Source organism: Cydia strobilella, chromosome 23 (assembly GCF_947568885.1).
Source record: "Cydia strobilella chromosome 23, ilCydStro3.1, whole genome shotgun sequence".
NCBI classification, from domain to species: Eukaryota; Metazoa; Arthropoda; class Insecta; order Lepidoptera; family Tortricidae; genus Cydia; species Cydia strobilella.
The window spans coordinates 2557791-2575788 of record NC_086063.1 but is presented as its reverse complement, the minus strand read 5'-3'; the positions used below and the strand labels follow the sequence as shown (position 1 = coordinate 2575788).

The window sequence follows — 17998 nt, the reverse complement described above, 5'->3', positions numbered from 1 at the left end:
TTTGCAGTTTTTTGCGTATGGTACGGAACCCTTCGTGGGCTTCGTGCGCGAGTCCGACTCGCACTTGGCCGGTTTTTATGTATGGATTTCTCGAAGAATGGACCGACAAACAGGCGACTATTTCACCAAACTGACAATTGATACCTGACACTTCAATTTTTGTAAGGACATATTCGGGTCGATAAGTAAAGGCAGTATGTAGCATCAATACATAATTAAGTGCTTGTTGGACCAGCAATGTGTAGCAAATTTTTATTGTCAAGTTACAAGAAATTGCTTACATGAAGTCACTTTTAAACTGCGTCAGAAAGAATGCAATTATGGAATGCATAGCTTTGTTTTTAAAACGGAAACTAGGCAATATACACATGCATAACAACTATTTTAATGCACTAGCTTGCACTCACTCATTTTAATTGACACTTCACATAATTTACTACTATTGGTCACGATTTACTTACGAATATCTTATTTTTAAAAAGACTTATACGTACAAAAACTTATTACTGCTACTGCCTTTTTTTAATAAACAATAATAACTAGGAAATAATGTGTGAAACAAGCAATATTAGACTATAAGGTAAATGCTTAGGGTCTATTTTATTTCTGTGGTTTACCAGGTTTTCATTTAAAGTAATAAAAGGCGAATCAAGATAAGCTTTACGTGACACTACTAACCTATTTACCCTAAAAAAAGGTTAAAATTTTGCTTTGTAATTTGTAAAGAACGGCTCCTAAAATATCCGTCTGTCACCAGGCTGTATCTCATTAGCCGTGATAGCTAGACAGTTGAAATTTTCACAGATGATGTATTTCTGTTGCCGCTAAAACAACAAATACTAAAAAGTACGGAACGCTCGGTGGGTGAGTCCGGCTCGCACTTGTCCGGTTTTTTTCCGTAATTATAGCCAATTATATTACAAAAGAGAGGTAAACCAAGGATTAGGTTAGACTACAAGCTGAAATGCAGCCAAAAAGATCCAATAAAAAAATACTGTGTCCTTCCCAAAAAACATTTCTTGGCGCATTGTTTCTGGATGGCCGTTCAAATCACTGGCATAGACGAGTTTCATTTTCAATGTTGGCAATGCATTTGGTATGTTCGGAATGCGAAGGTTCCATAAAAGAACTCTTTCCGTTTCTGTTTTTCACTTAAGGTGACTGAGAAGTGAGAATAGTAGATTTATTGACCGAAGCGTTAGCGAAGGTCTCCATTTTGACTTTGGCAAACTGCTTTCTCATGTCCGGATGTTCTCCTCTGCAGGTCGCAATTCTCAATCGGTTCTCCTGAAATTGAGCAGTTCAGTAGTTAAATAGAAATGTGTAGTTCTGCCAAATGTGCAAAATTGGCATAAAAGAGTTAAGTGTCATTAGCGTCTATGGCACTTAAGACTATTGCGAGTACGCTGTGAAATTACTCAAAGATGTTTTTTTTATTTGTACATTTTTTAAGCTTATGATCTTATGAATCTTAACGCAAGGTCAACAGCTCACAGAGTCACTAGCTCTTTGTGTAACGTTTCAAGTAATATTCTTGGGAGTTCTTGATATTTTTAGTATATAGTTTTAGCTGTTTCTTATTTAGTAAGTGCACAATAATATTGTTTACAATAACAGTATCCGACTGTGACGTCACACAGCTGGAATTATAACAAACAGTGAACGCATAATCAACAACCAACATTCTCGGTTCTGAACGGTTCGGTTCGGTGGCGTGTGAATTACAAATTTAATTGTATCTTCTTAATTACATAACATTGTTATTTATAAATCTCTTTGAAACTTGTTTCAAGAATTTTAATGTTATTAATTGATGCTACGCTTTATATATATTCTTTCTTGAGTTTATTTAGAATAAATCTTGCATTTTATTTCTGATTCACTTAAAATCAGGACTAGTCTCAAACGTAAGTTGAAATTAAAGGATCATTAGGTACAAATGGAAAATTGTCCAAACTCGAAAGTATACGTCAAAGTAGAAAAATGACAAAAATACACAAAAAATTAAATATATAATAAATACAATATATTAGGAAAATTATTATAATGGCATAATGTCGATAAAGAATTATGTCCAATAGTAAAAATAGGGTGTGCTGTGACAGACGGACAGACAGACAGACGCACGAGTGATCCTATAAGGGTTCCGTTTTTCCCTTTTGAGGTACGGAACCCTAAAAATGTCAAATATGATACGAGTCGAAAAATATTTGTCCATTTATGTTTTCGTACACTCATATTCATATCAGTTATTGCATACATGTGTTTACACGTTTACAGTAAGGTCTTATTTATATCTACAACATGCACCCGTAAGGGCAGAGCAACACTCAGAAAAACTATAATTTATAATGGACAAAATTCAATACTGGCTTAATTAATTTACGACGATTACGAATTTAATTAAAAATGGTTTTGAGTACAATTACATTTTGACTAGATTCACTTTGGATACTATTACTTTTGATCCAACTTCAAAATGGTCATTTCAAGTGGACGATTTTCCATTTGTACCTAATGACAGTAAACCAAATTAAAGCATATTTTTCTTTAATATAATCGATTTTGTAGGCGTGGACTGTAGTTTATACTTACAATTAGTATTTTTCAAACGATGTATTGAGATGACATCAGTCACCGTACCGAAGCTGTTTGAAAAATACGACAAAGATGCTAGAGATGCTTTGTTACTACAACTATACCAAGAGGTCCAAATGTATATTTTTACTTGAATGAGTTTACGTTCGGCCAAAGAATTCCAAGATACACTTGTAAGTTTTACTTAAGTAAGTAGGGACACAGCTATACTACAGAATAAGAGATAAATATCGTTATCTCATTCTAACAAATAGCTTTGTCCCTACTTACGTAAGTAAAACTTACAAGTGTATCTCAGGCCTTACAATTTATTTACACACTTACACACTTACGTTATGCGTATAACGGCGAGATATTTTTAGGGTATTCTATTTATGCGCTACAGTTGCTACACGTGAGGCTGTGACATACTGCACTTGCTTTGGCCACCTGTTGACCTATGTTTGAGACAAGGCTGATCATCTAAATCATATGTAACTCACTAAGAACAAATTAAATTATTTTCGATAAAAATATTTTAATTTGTGTTTTTTTCAAGTAGACACACTACTATTTAAACTATAAACTGAAATAAATGTCATGTACGAAGAAAAAAAAGACCAAAGCCTCCAGTGTCCAGAGCCACAAGCCTTCGGGAAATTGTCATATACTTGGAAATTTCGACCCATGCCACCGTGACCGGATAGCCGAGCGGTTCAGGCACCTGTCCGGTAAACGGGAGACGCTGGTTCGATTCCAGCTCTGGACACTGGAGGCTTTGGTAATCTTTTCCTTCGTATATGACACTCATTTCAGTTCATATGTTAACCCATTTTTGTTGCCTGAAACAGTCGTTAGGGAAGTTGGACGCTGAAAAGCCTATTTATTTTTCAACAATGTTCAAACTGCCTAAGGTGAGAAAGACCTTAAGCCCGAACCACACGAGAGGCGTAAGTAGCGTGGCTCCAGCAACCCTGTATAATATATAGTTATAATGCCAAGAGTGCCTAGTCGGTACAAAATTATAAATTGTAAATCAAATGGACGGGTACTTTGTAAAATCATCTCACCTGCCTCATTAGTGATGCATCATCGTGACGTCACCATCATCACAGTCATCAAAGGGGCTTCCGTGCCATGATTTACAACTTTACACTATTACTTGTCAATTCGTAAACCTTATAACACCTTTGACGACCGGTCTGGCCTAGTGGGTAGTGACCCTGCCTGTGAAGCCGATGGTCCTGGGTTCGAATCCCGGTAAGGACATTTATTTGTGTGATGAGCACAGATATTTGTTCCTGAGTCTTGGGTGTTTTCTATGTATTTATATATTATATATATCGTTGTCTAAGTACCCACAACACAAGCCTTCTTGAGCTTACTGTGGGACTTAGTCAATCTGTGTAAGAATGTCCTATAATATTTATTTATTTATTTATTATTTATTTATTTATAACAAGGTCCTAAGGATCACCATTGGTCAGTTCAGTGTTGTTTTTAGTACAGTCGAGTTCATAAATATGTGTACATTTTTCCACCTTATAATTGCAATGGATTAAGGTGAAGAACTGTGTACACAGTGCCGGCCCGAGTCCTTGATCAGGGTAGAGCGAAATTGGGTTTTGGCGCCCTTCGTTGAAGTTTTTTACCCAAAAGCAAAACGCGTCTTTTAAAACTTATTTTCTTTTTCTCATTTGCCATTTTGGCGCCCTTCTTGCCATCCGGCGCCTAGAGCGGCCGCTCCACTCGCTCTACCCTAGATCCCTGTACCCTGTGTGTACATATTTATGAACTCGACTGTACGGTGTACGCATTTCGCGGATGAACCTGCATGACGATGAAGGCTCATCTGCAAGCGTCTGCCGTGACTCATAATATCCGTATATTATGAGTCACGGCAGACGCTTGCAGATGAGCCGTCATCGTCATCGTCATCCGCGAAATGTCATCGTACGGAAAGTGGTCAAACTAATAGGGCGATTTACGAGACGAATGATTTATGTATGACACAAAGTTGACGTTCTATTGCCATATTTAGACGTTAATTTTTTCAATATGGTCAAATAAATAAAACAAGCGCGAGTCGGACTCGCCCACCGAGGGTTCCGTACTTTTTAGTATTTGTTGTTATAGCGGCAACAGAAATACATCATCTGAAAAAAAAATTACTGTCTAGCTATCAAAAAATCAAAAATCAAAAAAATCAAAAATGTTTATTTTCTTTAACAATCTCATCATCTTAAAAATTAGTGGTTGGAACCTCCTTTTAAGCTTTAAAAGCCTGTGCCAGGAGGTACCGCCCTTCCTTATCTGGAGAATATTAACAATAGCGCGTGCTACATTTATGAGTAGGTATTTATGCTAGGTAAATATTACATTAAGATTTACTTACAGTTACAAATGTTACAATAATAATGCTGAGAAGCTTTATACAAGACATGCAAAAGGTATGTACATATAATTAGAAAAATAAACAGATGTAAAATCCCTCGTGTGTGTGTGTGTGTGTGTGTGTGTGTGTGTGTGTGTGTGTGGGTGTGAAATTTTTTTGTACGGCTGTGTGTATTTTATGTTCAATAGGTTAGTCAAATGAGCAATTCTTCTGTTTCCTCATATGTCTGTGTTAAAAGCCAAGCCGGTATAATCTTTTTGCACTCATAATAGTTTTTACTGTGAATATTAAGGTGTTTGTTAAAGAAGGTATATAAGTGTGCAGATAATGCTACGTAATGCCGTTTTGCAAATTTAGTATTATTTTGAGGTACAGTAGCAACTTTATACATTCGTCTTCTTTGTGTGCAAGTGTTATCATATGGTAATAAGTTATGTTTTTTCAGAACTATGTAAAGAATAAACAATCTTCTTATGGAAAGAAGTTTTGTCATACTATATAGTTTTTTAGTGGGAAATCTTTTTTTCTTAAAATACATGACCTTTAATAGGCTGCGCTGTGCACGTTCCAGTTGTAAGAAACGCGTTTTGGCTGCGCCTCCCCAGATAGGTATACAGTAAATTATGACGGACTGTACCAAAGCAATATATATCTCTTTGAGTAAATCTTTGGCAGAGTCTCTAGATTCATCCACTCCCCTTGGCACCACATATCTTAAACTTTTAAAGATCCAGATTAATTTTCTTATTCGTGAGGAGACATATTCAAGGTGTGGGTACCAAGAGAGCCGCTGATCCATGAAAACTCCTAGGTATTTGGCTTGTGCAACTTTTTGGATGATTGGACAGCTACAACTACATATTCCAGAGGTCAGCGTATCTTCGCAAATATGTATTTTAATAGTAAAATTACTGCTAGGTTGTGTGTTGTTAGAAATACTAAAGCAAACATAGTTTGTTTTTGCTGTGTTAAGCGTTAGTATATTATTATGCAACCATTTCTGGATTTGTCGTAATCCTTGCTCAGCGTGAACTCTAACTTCATCCCAAGTCGCCCCTGTAAAAACGACAGCGGTGTCGTCGGCATACGAGAAGATTTTAGCATTAGTGATTTGCATACCGCAGAGATCATTTATGTAAACTAGGAATAAGGTTGGACCAAGAACGCTTCCCTGCGGTACGCCGTAAGTGATTTCCTTAAGCCCCCCTGTACAGTTTTCTAGTTTTACTTTTTGTTTTCTATCAGACAGGTAGTCCTTAAGTAAAAGAAGCGGAGTTCCTCTTATTCCAATTTTTTCTAGTTTATGTACAAGGATGGGAACAGAAACGGTATCGAAAGCTTTTTTCAAGTCTAGGAATACGGACATACACTTTTGCCGGTTATCTAATTGCTTTACTACTAGTGAGGTTAACGCTGCTACCGCATCTTCGGTTGATTTACGTTGCCTAAAACCAAATTGAGTGTTTGATAGGATATCAAATTGGTTTAGGTAAGCTATTAATCTGGAATTAAGCAATTTTTCAACAACTTTGGAGATTGCCGGTAGCACCGATATGGGTCTGTAATTACTAATATCGTCTCTGCTCCCTCCCTTGTAAACTGGCGTGATAACTGCCTGTTTGAGTAGAGTAGGAAATATTCCTTTCTCGAAACAAATGTTTATAAAATGTGTTAATACGGGGACAATTTCTGCATTTGCCATTTTTAGAAACTTTGTAGGGATATTGTCCCAGCCAGGAGCACTATCGGATTTTAGATTCATTAGTGTACTATATACCTCTTTATAGTCAACATCAAGTAGAACAAATGAATTCGGCTGAGACGATAAATTTTGCAAATAAGTGTTTTGCTCATCAACTGACAGATTAGTCTGCTGAGTGAGGTTCTTACCAATATTTACGAAATAGTCGTTTATAAAATCCGCGGAAGCAATTTGTGTTGATTTAAGGTTAAGTAATTCTGAATTAGAAGTGTTATTCTTGTTAGAATATGTAATGTTCTTAATATTTTTCCATAATTCTTTTTTATTTTTCGTATTTTTTGCAATCAATTCTTTTTCATAATTTCTTTTAAGTTTCTTTATAAGCCTATTACAATAATTTCTATATCTAATATACGTTATTTTATTGATTTCGTTGTAAGGATCAGTTTTAACCGCTTTTTGTAGTCTATTACGATTTCTGATGCAGCGAAGCATACCTTGTGTTATCCAAGGTTTAATTATGCGGTGTTTTTTTGATATATGTGTGATCACTGTATTTTCTTGTAATGAATAAGTCAGCTTGCTTATAAGATTTTGAATAATCATGTTAGGATCATCACAAAACAGTAGTTCTGCAATATTTTTAGATTTAAGACTTTCTAGTGCTTCTTCAAAGTTTATAACTGTTTTTGTCTTATTTGGAGAAGAGATGATTTTTAATTTTGAGATAGATAAAAATGTAGTGAGGTGATCGGTTATGGTTGTGTTAAGTATAGCTATTGAGGCTACTAGTTTTCTTTTATTTAAATATAACATAAAGTGGTCAAGACAATTTTTCTCTCTGGTGGGTATTGTGTGACCTGATAATATGCCATATGATGATAATGTATGTAGATAGTGGGTTCTATTCTTACGTTCGGTTGACGGTTCCATTGGCTTAAGCGCAATATTAATGTTGATATCACCTGCAATTATTATACTTTTATTACCAGAATCTATATTACGAAATGTGTCCAGGTGAGCACCAAGTGAGTTTACAAAACTTTCCGCATTTTGATAAGACGGAGATCTATATATGCCTAAAACAATGTTATTTAAGATGTCTAGCTGTAAACATGATGCTTGCGACAGAGTTATTTCCTTGACTTTATGATTTAGATTATTTTTCACGTAAACAACTACCCCGTCATTTTGGTTTAGTTGACACTCTGTATGATACGAGTTATAGTTAGGTAGTTGAGGTAAAGGTTTGTTTGCATTAAGTCTGCATTCTGTTAGGATTATAACGTCAATATCGAAAAAGAGAGTAGATAATGTAACCATAAAATCGTCGAAATTGGAGTATATACTTCTGATGTTTTGAGATATTATTGTAAGGTCGCTCTTTTTAATTTTAAAATGTTTTTCTAGCTCTTCCATATCACATTGTAAAGAGCGCGCAATCTCCAAGTTGTCTATCTCGTTCACAGTTTGAAGTGTGCTATCCATAATGACCTGGACGGTAGCGCGTCATAATAATAGAGTGTCGCGAGCTATCACGGTTCATGAGATACAGACAGACAGACGGACAGCGGAGTCTTAGTAATAGGGTCCCGTTTTTACCCTTTGGGTACGGAACCCTAAAAACAATGCGTAAAAGAATGCTTAATGCCCGCCCGCATATCCCAGATATTAAATTGATAGTTCAATTCGCTAATTTTAATTTGATGTATATTAACTTAATATACATCAAATTGTGTAAAAATATTTTCCATAATGTCAATATCCAGAGAGGAAAATGGAGACTACGTTTCTATGGCTTTCTACGACCGTCCCCTTTCCTCTTAAGATCGCGCGTAACCGTCCCTCCGCGGGGGCGGGTTATGTATTTTTAGCTTAATTATACAAAGAAAGGAAAAAGACTGAAAGTATCGCATCCTCTTAAGTGGCCGGGAGCGCGTTTTAATTCCTTTTCATCTATTTATAGCACTTTTATGAAATCGTTTAAATAATTATACGACATAGTTAATTAAGGAAAGAGTGAAAAAGCCGCCGGACTTTTAAAATTGGACAGGAAATTGCTCAAAAGGTGATTCTATTTATGTGTACGCGGTGGCAAAAAAATAAATGCATTCCCGTTGCTAGGGAGGTTTTGGGATTATACTGAGCAACTTTTACTATGGGACTAACCACGAAATCGCGAAAATAAAAAAATCCCTCCCATAGAAAATGGACCAGCCAAAATGTATGAAACAGCAAATTTCTTTTCGCGATTTCGGCGTTGGTCCTATAGTAAAATTTACTCAGTATAATCCCAAAACCTCCCTGGCAACGGGCATGCACTTATTTTTTAGGTACCGTGTATATCTACCACTACCACACATACCTACTCCTTGTAAATAAGTTTATTATTATTTAGGTACAGGTACGGTACGGGTACTGTATTTCTACTAATAGTCAACCATCGCCCTAATAAAATATAGAAATTGCGGGTTCAAATATTTTGAATGCGAATTAATAAAATAAAATAGTAAGACGTAATAACTGTGACGTAACTCATAATTATGACTTAATGTGTGTCATGTTTAAAAATAATGCGTACAAATATGTTAGTGCGACGTCTTATATGTATACAACAATAAGTGATAAAAAAGCAATGATAATACGCTTGTGTCGTAAAAAAGTTTCGTAAAAATTGTGAAAGTATACACCCACTAATTACCTAATTAGTGTAATGAGACTAATGAGCCAGGTTACAGTAAATGATCTAACTTGACAACTGTGACTAACGTCACTACGTCACTTTCACTTTGGCGACCTTGCCTTCTTGACAATGCCTCGAACCGGATTCGTACGACAGTTAGGTACTTGTTTGTTTTGGTTTGTTATTGTTACGCTGTTTCAACATAAAATACACACTAATAAATATGCTATGTCAAGTATGGCCAGAGGGTCTGTATTGTTTTCCATATAGTTTTAAGTCATAATGTATTGTTTGTCCACATTTTCGTTAGTCATAATTTGGTTTTTCCCAGAAACGCGTAACTTTTCAGGATTGCCATAAAACAAAACTAATCTAACCTATCTATAGGATAACCGTACAAAAATCTATGACTAATGATAATCCGACAATCATTACATTATGACTTTCAATAATTATGTCAAAGAAAGGGACCCCATGGCCGGACCATACATTGTCACTGCAAAGTCCGGCCAAAATTAGCGTAGACAGACTGACAGACTCCACTTTCGGCCAAATATATCTGAACACAACCGAATTTATATGGTAACAAAGGTGTGTTACAATATATTTGACCGTCACTTTTTAGGGTTCCGTACCCAAAGGGTAAAAACGGGACCCTATTACTAAGACTCCTCTGTCTGTATCTCATGAACCGTGATAGCTAGACTGAAATTTGCACAGATGATGTATTTCCGTTGCCGCTATAACAACAAATACTAAAAAGTACGGAACCCTCGGTGGGCGAGTCCGACTCGCACTTGTCCGGTTTTTATTTGATGATGAGATTGATTGACTCTCGACCGTACAGTTCACAAACATCTGTACGAGCCAACTTTCCAAAATTATATTTACACGACCTCTTATTGTCAGAGTGTGTTGGGGCCCACTGACTATCAGTCCGCCGGACGATATCGGCCTGTCAGTTAGAACAAAAATTTTACAGTTCCGAACAACTTACAGACCGATGGCGTCCGGCGGACTGATACTACTGATAGTCAGCGGGCAAGTGGGTCCTCTACTCCCGTGTAGATATATTTTTAGAACGTTGTCTTGTACAGAGTTTGTGAACTCGACCGTACCTACATTATGGTTTTGGCTCTCAGGTAATTTAGAACCCTCGAATTCCAAGGTCATTGTTTTTCCACAGTTGCGTTGCATTGCTTATGGAATGGACCTGTACCAGTATAAGCCTAACCCCCGGACACGCAAAGTTATCCAGAATTCAGGGGTCAAATTAAACTAGATCTTGTAGACGAGTGTGAACCAGTTAACAGATAATGAGGCAAGATTGAGCGAACGCCGGCACTTAATCCAATTACAGAGGAATCCGATTCTACGCTTAACGTGGTTAAGATGTTTCCGTCACGCTTATCATCTCTCTCGCTCTGATAAAGTGCTCAAATGTAAAGCTATATCCAGATCTCCCGAACGATCATAACATTTTAGCAATAGCGTCGCATTTGCCAAAGTCGGACCACGCATTATGCATTCTTACTGCCAAGTTTGTGCATAGTTACCGTGTTCAGAGTCTAGGTCTGGACGCACCTTTAGTAGTGATTATATGAGACGTTAACCAATAGTGAAACGAAACTTAGCAAAAGAATCAGAATCAAATGTTTTATTCGTGGTAAACTTAAAACTAAAATGACATACAAAAGTTTAGGTTAGTTTAGTGTTTAGTACCTAGTACAGCAATATTCTTATTAGCTAGACTCTTTTTGATAATTTCAATGGTTTGATTTGATCAGAAACCGAAACCCGTGCCATTTGAAAGGTAAACAGCCTAAACAGGTTGATGTCCCAATTACTCGTTAGCATGTTTATTCAGTTAATGTAAACGGTAGTACCAAACATATATGCTTACATTCTTATTGATTTGTTGCCATTTTATGTGCTCCAATTAAAGGAATATTGTTCAGTGGGAGTTTTCGGGATTTCATTGATTACGGGTTTTAATTTCCAGTCTGCTGATTTTATAGACAGGACGATATGTTAACGTTTTAAGTAAATGTGCCACTTTCAATCAAAAAGGTACTTATTGTCGGTTGTCAATAAGGCGCTATTTCCATACAGCTTCAATTTGAAATCAACCTTATTGACAAGCGACAATGTGGTACCTTTTGGTTAAAAATGTCACAAATATAGGCGGCAATAAATATCTCTGTTGTGTCGTTTTCTCAATGTGGGGAAAGACCGTTTATAAGCTTTCGTCGCTTGTAGTGTGTGTCCTACACCTTACCCTCACACACATCTCCTTTCACACGTATTTAAGGCCTTGTACCGTTTCATTTAATGCATTATACGTATATACTCGAAGCTAGTCGTTTGTTTTTACGTCTCACCCCACATGGCGACCCTGCCACCCTGCCTGCCTGTTTAACTCTACGTTTGTACACATAGTCCCCTCATCTCAATTGTGTTGTTTTCTGTGGGAAAAGACCGTTTATAAGCTTTCGTCGCTTTTAACTCTAGGATCTTCACATCTGACTGTGTCTGAACGACGTACGTAGGTATACAAATATGAAAGTTCCTGCCCTATGTCTTTCCAGTAATAAATTTTATATGCCGGTCTGACCCACATTGACATTAAAAAACAATGGGGTTGGCCGGTCGAAATATTTAGCAGATGGCGCCAGCATAGCTTGCCCTGTCAATCCCTAGAATTGTGTCAAATCTTTGCGTTTTTAATGCCCTGGATGCCAGCCCTTTAAGCCAAATCTCATAGAAAACGGGGCAAGCTATGATGGCGCCATCTCTGCAAACCTTTGACAGTTGCCAACCCCATTGCTGGCCCTTATGGCAGAATTAACCTAAATAAAAAGTCGTTATCGAAAAAGAAAAGCTTGTACAAGAGCAAATTACCCATTTATTCCCGGCACGCATCGCAAAGTTCAACATTGCCTGAATTCCAGGGCCTCTGTTTTCGGTGAGAAATTAAATCGCGAGCGGATATGAAATAATCATCATACTCGTAGAATTTCGTGCACGTTTCGTTGTAACAAAGACCTGTATAACTCCGTATAAGATGAATACAGTCTAAGGAAAAAACGTGCCTCGGAAATCAAGAAAAAAATATTCTCGGACATATGGCGCCTACGCCTTTGGCCTATTCTCGGTTAGATTGCGTTGATGGTTTCGTTTGTTATTTAAGAATTTTAACACATATCAGTGAAAGAACATGGGTCAAAATCATATAAAAATTAAATAAATACAAATAAAAAAATCATTAATCCATATGTATATGTATACATTTTATGATATTTTTATACATTTTTACTTTTAGTTTTAATCGTGTGTATTAATTGCGACTGCGATTATGTATAGTCCATTTTCTTAGGGATACGTTCGCTTTTATTGCACTTATTAAAATTAAAATTAAAATTATTTAGATACTATTGATGATTACTACAGGCATATTATTGATGTACTCCAAAATGCAGCTATTGTGAGTTCTGGTGCATGTGAACAGAGGCGCCATAGGAAGGTGCCCGGTTGGAACTATCACGTCAGAGACAGCCACGAGAAAGCTAGGATGTACTTCCGGTGCTGGACGGTTGCTGGGAGGCCCTCTAGCGGTACCGAATACAATAATATGCGCGAAAGTCGTACAGTGTTTAAAAACAAACTTAAATGGTGTCAAAAAAATGAGGAAAGTATTAAATTGAATATCTTAGCCTTATATAGAAAAAATAAAAATTTCAGCAAGTTTTGGAACGCAACTAAGAAATTGAATTATAAACAAAGTTTACCTGTATCCGTGGAGGGCTGCCAGGAGCCGTCCGGTATCGCCGAGCTGTTTGCGCGGAGATTTAAGGTGAGCCCACTGACTGCGGAGCGTGTGCTCGATACTGAAACTAGTCATGACGATGACGTCATAGAATTTACACGTGAGGACATCTCGAAAGTCATACTGAGTATGAAGCGTGGTAAATCACCGGGACATGACGGGCTCAATGTCGAGCACATACTCTGGGCCAGTGACAAGATTTTTATACATTTATGCCGTCTGTTTAATATGTGTATTAAATATAGTTACTTACCTGAGGCATTGATGCGCACCACTGTGGTACCAATTGTCAAGAATAAAACGGGCGACCTTAGCTCTGCGTCTAATTACCGGCCTATCTCATTAGGGACTATACTAGGCAAAATATTAGAGCGTCTTCTTCATCCTGAGCTGCTTAAGAACATTAAAAATGATGACGCGCAGTTTGGTTTCCGTCCCGGTCTTTCAACAGATGACGCTATATTCAGCCTAAAAAGCACCGTCAGCTACTACACGTCGCGCAAAACATCGATCTATGCGTGTTTTTTAGATCTTAGTCGTGCATTTGACCTCGTTAACTATGACACCTTGTGGGCGAAGTTACGTGCATCCCGAGTGCCTAATGGAGTAGTTAATCTGCTGAGATTCTGGTACGGAAACCAAACAAACATTGTAAAATGGGGCGACGCAACCTCTAGCGAGTACAGGCTAGAGTGTGGGGTCCGTCAAGGGGGGGTTACCTCTCCGGTCCTGTTTAACCTGTACGTGAATGGCTTGATCGAGGAGCTGAGGGGCACCAATGTCGGCTGTCATGTAGGGAATGTTTGTGTAAACAACCTTAGTTATGCGGACGATATGGTGCTGCTCAGCCCTTCGATCAAGGGAATGAGGAGGCTACTTTCGGTCTGTGAGCATTATGGTAATGCGCATGGACTGAAATATAATGTTTCCAAGACGGAGATGATGGTATTCGCGTCGGGTTCTGGGCCGGACAGCGTACCTGCGGTGTATTTAAATGGGTCGAAAATTAATGTTGTTAAGCGGTTCAAGTATTTAGGACATTTGTTGACGGAACGGCTGCAGGACGACGATGATATTGAGCGCGAGCGGAGGGCCCTCGCCGTCAGAGGCAACATGCTCGCTCGACGGTTTTCTAAGTGCAGCAAGGATGTAAAGACCACACTCTTCAAGGCGTACTGCTTAGGCATGTACACCTCTCAGCTGTGGATAACGTTCACGCAGAAGGCAATGAGCAGAATAAGAGTTCAGTACAATGACGCGTTCCGAGCTCTTATGCGGCTGCCGCGGTGCTGCAGCGCGTCGGGCATGTTCGTGGACGCGGGGGTCCCCGACTTTTTCGCGATAATTAGATCCCGCGTTGCCTCGTTCTGGAGGAGACTGCGCTGTTCCGACAACAAAATACTTGTGGCTGTTTCTGACGATATAAGGAGTCCGGTGTTTAAGCGCTGGATTTCTGTTCACATGGATCAGAACAGAAAATGACTGAACCTAGATTTAGACTTATTTTTAACATGACTGGCACCCCTTTACAGTGTCAATTAGTTCTTAAGTAGTATTTAATTTTGTACGCAATATGGGTAAATGCCTGAAATAAAAGCTTTTTATTTTTTTTTTATTATTTATTTATTATACTACTTTTATCTGATGTAACTATGATTCCTATCTTTCCGTACAATAAAGTGTTTAGTTACTAAGTACTAAGTGCTTCCATAGTAAATTACACCCCCTTTAGGAACGATTTTCGTCATAAAAAGTATCCTATATCCTTTCCTGCTACTCATCGGGTATCTGTCTGACAGAGAGTTACTTTTGCATTTTTAATATTATAGTTTCAATCTGTTAGCGCTTGCATTGTGTTTATTACTAATTATTTACCATATGCAATTGTAAGATTATTATCAAAACGTCAGCGCTAGTTTTAATAGTTTGGTGCGGTATCCTAAATGCATATCGTAATTTATTGTTCTACCATTACATGTCGTCTATTTATAATGATTATAAGACACATGATTTCTATATCGTTAGCCGCCAATTTTTGTAAATTGTATCTATTACTCGACTGAGAAAGTGAGAAATTTCTAGCGATAACTAGCATTATGCAAGTAGTTGTCAGAAAAGTGACTCTGAGCTACGACTATGGCATGGCAGCAGGTGTCAGAGGGGTGCGATTTTCGAAATTTGTGTATCTTCATCTCTGTCTCTCGTATAATGCAGGAGCGATTATTAAGCGACTGTAAAAAATGCCATACGAATAAGTAAATAAGCCACAAAATCAGCAAATAGAGCGATATATATGCAGGTATACAATACTCTAATTCAAACAAATCTGAATTAATATGACATATCACGTCACGATCTGACACATCGGAATACATATATCCCTTGCTATTTACAATTGGACATATGCGACAATTTCTAGAGTCAAACCACGCAAGTTTATGCAAAGTTAGCGTGACTATAGACTCATTATTTAAGTCTTGATCTCAGTCCTATTTCAGCGAAATAAACTGCAAAATCAAACGATCGATAACACCGGTCCGCAACCCCATTCCGCAGACAGTATTTACTCAACTTTAGGCTAAGTGTCAACAATCCGACTAAAAGTCTAGACGGATGCCAACAATTACCACCCACCGAACATTCCCAACCTTATTCCAACTTCATAAGGTTTATATTAACTTAATATCTGTCGCGTCAAGTTGAATCAAACGGCAGGTCATTGTTTCCAAGCTTTTGTATTGTATGTCTGTCTGTATCGAGCGGTCCTTTGTGGTGAGTGGTGATGTAGGTGTTCCTCGTTTGTGCCAGTTGGCTAGTTTGATCTGATGGCCTTACATCATATATTTCATAGGAATCTCTATTGTTTCCCATATAGTTTTAAGTCATAATGTATTGTTTGTCGACATTTTCGTTAGCCGTTAGTTTTCTCAGAAACGCGTAACTTTTCAGGATTGCCATAAAACAAACCTAACCTATCTATAGGATAACCTGATGAAAATCCTGAAAAGTTAACGGTTTCGGAATTATGACTAATGATAATATGATAATCACTACATTATGACTTTCAATAATTATGTCAAACAAACAGAAACAGGTGCTACATTTTGTTACTCGCACAAAACGCGATTATATAAAATGTTAAATTTTTGTTCTAACTGACAAGCCGATATCGTCCGACGGACTGATAGTCAGTGGGACCCTTTATAGTGTGTATTCTGTATAACGGTGTATTGGTTGCAAACAAATAAATAAATGTGAATGAAAACTTCGAAAATAGGGTAAAATGTATCACCGAAGACCCAAAAAACTCGGTCGTTAACTATTTATAAACAGGCGAGAAATCGTCCCTGCACAAAACAAATAGTTCCCAAGAATCCCAAGGGACTTAATTAGATAGTCCCACAATTCACAGACCCTACGCCCTTTGTAGTGGTCAGCCATCGGCCCAATTCCACTGAAATGGGGTCACTTGGAGGTTTCACCTTTAAACCGATACGTCAAATATACAAAAGGTAGCAGAGGAAAATAATCTCAAAGACCTATCGCAAAAGGGTTAAGTTTCTGTAAAGGCTGGTGAACACTTAGGTTAAAATTAAGAAGAGTTGTCTGACAATTTGTAGACAATACAGTTTTACTATACGATTAAAACATTCAGTCAATGCTTTGATGAGACACGGACATACGCCTTAACGTTTCTGAAGTAAATGTATTTAATTATTCGATCGGCAGTTGTGGCAATTATGTAAACATGGCGCTGGATGTTACTCAGATGTCACATGTTTATGTAAAATTATTCTAATTTGGGGTTGGGGATAAACGGGTGAATTTGGCTAACGCTTTTCATACAGTCCACCGAAAGCAATAAACGTTTTCGTGCTGTCAACAGAAGTGGCAAAGCGAACTAGTTTTACAAAATCTCCTCCGGCTGTTATGCCGTGTAGGGCAGATCTAACAAAAGGTTTCTTTTGAAAATGTTTACCTCAAAAAAACTGCATTTTGCCGACACCTGATAATATGCATCTGGGAATATCAAAGAAGTCTTTGATAACTAAAACAGACTTTCAATCCTATCGATTTAGAGCAAATATCCTAAGCAAAATATAATAATAGATTCTATTATATCCAAATATATGAAATTAAATCTAATCTTTCAATTTTCATGTTGTAACACTTATTAATTGAAATATTTGAGCACGGGAAGCGTGCCGAAGGGCCAGTGGCTCAAACAATCTAATCATCGGCTCCGTTGGTGGTCAAAATGGGTCACTCAGTCACCCTTGCGCTGCGTAAAAATGGACACTAGAAAAATATAACATTGGGTGATATAGGTATAGATTATAGACTCGGTGTACCGTAGCTAACTACATTGTTCACAAACACTAGAAATATTATAATTGTGTAAACCGTTGAAACGATTTAAGTATATGAAATTTGGTTCGGAGATAGTTTGAGGGCCGAGGAAGGAAAGGACAGGGGTTGTTTTATATCAATCATCGTTATCCCACGTCAGAAGGGTTTCTGACAAAAGTATTCCCTCAAAAACTGACAAGTAGCCAGTTAAATCATCATCATCTTCCTCGCGTTATCCCGGCATTTTGCCACGGCTCATGGGAGCCTGGGGTCCGCTTGACAACTAATCCCGAGCATTGACGTGGGCACTAGTTTTTACGAAAGCCACTGCCATCTGACCTTCCAATCCAGAGGGGGAACTAGGCTTTGTTAGGATTAGTCCAGTTTCCTCACGATGTTTTCCTTCACCGAAAAGCGACCGGTAAATATCAAATGATATTACGTACATAAGTTCCAAAAACCTCA

General features: G+C 37.7%; 2 protein-coding genes, 1 long non-coding RNA gene and 1 other non-coding gene across 4 annotated transcripts in view; 2 read left to right on the top strand and 2 right to left on the bottom strand.

Annotated features, from left to right (window-relative positions):
* LOC134751804 (uncharacterized) overlaps window positions 1-16236 on the bottom strand; it is a 123738-nt gene extending 107502 nt beyond the window's left edge. Inside the window, exon 1 of the long non-coding RNA XR_010128703.1 lies at window positions 16156-16236. This is a non-coding gene — a long non-coding RNA (uncharacterized LOC134751804). The remainder of the gene's footprint in view (window positions 1-16155) is intronic.
* The window catches only part of LOC134751796 (mitogen-activated protein kinase kinase kinase kinase 5), a 49436-nt gene that overhangs the window by 4300 nt on the left and 27138 nt on the right, over window positions 1-17998 (top strand). The window lies entirely within an intron of this gene.
* Window positions 3275-3346, top strand: Trnat-ggu (transfer RNA threonine (anticodon GGU)). The gene has a single exon. It is a non-coding gene; the product is annotated as a tRNA-Thr (tRNA).
* Window positions 16856-17998, bottom strand: part of LOC134751799 (protein enabled) — a 168415-nt gene continuing 167272 nt past the window's right edge. Inside the window, exon 15 of the mRNA XM_063687289.1 lies at window positions 16856-16868. The gene's annotated coding sequence lies outside the window, so the exon portion shown is untranslated. The remainder of the gene's footprint in view (window positions 16869-17998) is intronic.